Below are 3,967 nucleotides of genomic sequence, written 5' to 3' on the forward strand. Positions count from 1 at the left end.
ATTGAAATTTAGCTTACATATTTCTGTCCTCAGGATTGAGTTCTGGGTGTTCGTTGTTTTCTCTCTGGTTTGGAGATTTGATGTAGTGTCTCCTGTTGGAAAGTCAGGTCTTTCTCTTTCTGATGTTATTCAGTTGCAGTTACAGGCTATTGCCACTGTGTGAGGGTCAAGAGCCATGTATTCTGAGCCCTCCACCTTCAGGTGAGATAGTGAAGCATTTGGGGGGGTGCTCATTCTGTTGCACACAGACCCAGGTTTCCCAATCAGCTCTCACTATCTGGTCTCCTGGGGTCTTTGCTTGATGAGGTTACCCTCTGTGAAAGCTTTCACCCCATTAGAAGGCTTCCCTCTAGGCTGCCAGGGCCCTAGAGAGTCCTTGATGATCCCATGAATGAGCAACCCCTCCCCAACTCCTTCCCTCACGGATCCTCCTTTGGTCCTGATCACAGTCTTTAGGTGAGGGAGCGAAGATCTCTCTTACCCTGTTCCAGATCCTCTGAGGGGGCTCCAGACTCTCTACCCTCCGTCATGTGGCTGTGTGTCTCTCTGAGGTTTTTGTGTTCTTAGGATGTCTTCTGTTGGAGTATAGATGCCCCTTTTTGTTGTATATTGGAGGGGAGAGAGTCTCAGGCAAATTGACTCTGTCATGATTCTGACATCACCCCTAAATTTTTTTTTAACAAATGAAGAATAGAAAGGGACTTGCTCAACCTGATAAAGAACATCTGCATAAAATCTACGACTACTATATTATTTAATGGTGAATAATTTCTTTCTAAGATTAGAACAAGACAAGCATGTCCACTCATCATTTCTGTTCTGTGCCATACCCTAGGTTCTAGCCATTTAAATATGATAACAAAAAGAAATGAAAGCCATATAGATTGGAAATGAAGTAACAGTCTTTGAATCTATTTATGTTCTGATGGCATGATTATATAGGTAGAAAATATTAACTGCTCTACAAAAAATCTAATAGCCCAAATCATTAATTTAACCAGGTCACAGGATACAATGTTGATACAAAAGAACAAATGTATTTCTATAATTTCAAGAATTAGAAAGTGAAATTAGGAAGAAAGTGGTATGTAAAATACTATTTAAAAACAAAAAATTGGGAGGATTAATGTTATATGTATATTCCAGACCTATATATGAAAAGTAGAAAACACTGCTGAGAGAAATTAAATGCATAAGTGGAGAGATAAATCATGTTGATGAATTAAAAGTCTCAATATTTTACCATGTCATTCAATATTTTCAATGCAATTCCAATAAAAATCCCAACAGGATTTTTAGAGAAATCAGAATCCTGTTCTGAAATTTAGATAGAAATATACAAAATTAAAGGAACCTGGAATAGCAAATCTCTCTCAAAAAAAATTAGCTGGGGCACTTACTCTACTTAAATTCAAGACATTATAAAGCTCCCATAATCAATACGGTGTGGCATTAAGATAAGGATAAACATATAGACCGTTGAAACATAACAGAATGTCTAGAAATAGATCTAAGTATGTGATTTCTTTTACAAAGATGTCAAGGTATTTCAATAATGGAAGAATTCACTTCTCAACAAATTGTGCTGGATCAATTAGATATCCATAAGAGAAAAAAAAATGAGACTTAACCATTTTTCATACGATATACACAAATTAACTTAAAATGAGTCAGAGGCCTTCATGTTAAAGCTAAAGGTACAGAAATTCTAGAAGAAATTTTTTTTTACCTTGGGATAGGCCAATTCTTATTAGATATGACACAATAGGATGAACCATAAGAAAATGTAAAAAATTGGATCTTGTCAAAATTTTGTCTTCTGCTTATCAGATGACACAATTTTTAAAGATGGCAATCCATCAATGTATTAGAAGAAAATTTTGCATATATATTATATATATGACAAAGATTCCTATCAGGAATATTTAAAGAACACTTACAGCTTAGTAATAAAGCCAGAACTCTATTTTCAAATCCAGGGAAGAGCTTGATCAGAAACTTCACAAGAGAAGATATATAAATGTTCAAGAGTAACAGAAAAAAATACTCAAAATCATTAGTCATCAGGGAGAGTAAATTAAAACCACAATAATTTCCCACTACATACTTCCTACAATGACTAAAAGGAAAGTAACTAACAATACCAAATGATAAGGATCTGGAATAACTAAAACTCTGATCTGTTTTTGTTATCTCCCCACATTTTAATCCTGCCTAATTTCCATAGGGATCATCTCACAGTCCCAGAGATAACTAATCAAGAGCCTTTTAGAGTTTCTCACTACTTCCTTAGCCCTCTGAGGAATGTGAGAAACAGCTTTCTGAGTCAAATATTTTAAAATAGATGCCATTGATTTTAGCCTTTCACTGCTCTGGCTCTCAAGCAATGAAGAGTGGGTTTCCAGAAAAGATTTAATATTGACGAGAACACAGAAGTTCTCTCTGTGACATTAGTCTACAGATAAACTATGTCACAGGTCCCCACACTGGAATTATGCCCCTTTGCTATTCACCTGACTTTCAGCTTTCTCAGAAACCTAGGTTCACATAGGGAAAGGGAACTCTCACATGTTCCAAGTGCAGAGAATAGAATTCCCCATTCATGAATGAGTGCTTCTCAAACTTGTCTTTCTGGAATACCTGCTTATAAGAAAAGCCCTTCCATTAAAGAAGAGAATTAATCGATGGAGGGAAAGCAGCAGTTACCAGACAAAGTTCTTGAACCTTTATGGATACCTCTTTAAATATCCATGTGATGCAAGGTGAAAATGATTTTTGTTGCTCACATCTCCAGAGCAAGATTCATAACAGGTGGAGTGACCCATTTGAATGTATTTCCTCCATACTAGCCGCCTCTTGCCTCAGGACAAGTGATGTCTAAAGAAGATTATTTCTCTAAAGAGTTTCAAGTGAATCCCTTCTAAATTCAAATCCCAGTTTTTCCATGAAAATGTTTTGAGGCTTTAGATTAGACAGAATGCTTTTGAGTTGTAAAAATACTTATCCACTGTTGATTTGATATTGGTTTATCTGAATAGTCTCTTTCCAAGTGTATCCTATTTTTTTATTTTGAAAGTTACTTATCTCAGGAAGAGGTCAGTGTGAAGATGGGATTGTTTCTGAATGCCCCCAAACATCATTAAGATCACCTAAGATCATGAAGTAAGTTTTCAATAGGGCTGATGCTTACTAAATATTGTTATATTTCATATATAGTAATCTTTATATTTCAACACTTTTCAAATATAGTAATAGAGTATTTTATCCTTAATTCTTCAAAAGATGGTTGGTAAATATCATTAATGTAATATGACAGATGAAAAATTTGAGAGTCATAGAGATTAAACAGATAGATGATCCCAGCACTCTGAAACCAGACACCATGCTTTTGACATGAGACACTTCCTTTAGTAATCAAGACCAATCAGGAGAATGAAAACAAATTTTAAATACATTTCTCAAAAGATATTACATAAATATAAATATTAAATGACATAAATAGTCAGTCCAAGCACAAACATGGAGCCTCCTTCTGTGGAGCAACTACTATTGATAAGGGATGAGACTCTGTGTCTTCTTTAAAAGCAAAATTGGAGATGATTCTTGCTGAGCTTATGGTATGGTTAAGAGTTTCTCTGTATTATTGCTCAAAATGTCAATTTTTCTTATCTCCTAAGTACATTCACAGTCACAAAAATAGAGGAAAGTTCTATGTGTTTCTGTAGCACTGTGGTGAATATGTTCATATATATTTCCTTAATCAATCCTGATAAAAACATGTGAGGTAGACATTATCATTCGTGCTTTATAGAAGAGGAAACAAATATGTAAGGTTCCAAGAAATGTACCCCAGATAAAAGAGGTTACATGTGGAAGAACCAGGATTATAGTCTGGTCTTTCTGATTTTTAAAGCAAAACAATCAACCACTATGGCAGTAGTCTTCAACATTTTGCAGAAGAGGGGGC

Source organism: Equus asinus, chromosome 17 (genome assembly GCF_041296235.1).
Source record: "Equus asinus isolate D_3611 breed Donkey chromosome 17, EquAss-T2T_v2, whole genome shotgun sequence".
NCBI lineage: Eukaryota > Metazoa > Chordata > Mammalia > Perissodactyla > Equidae > Equus > Equus asinus.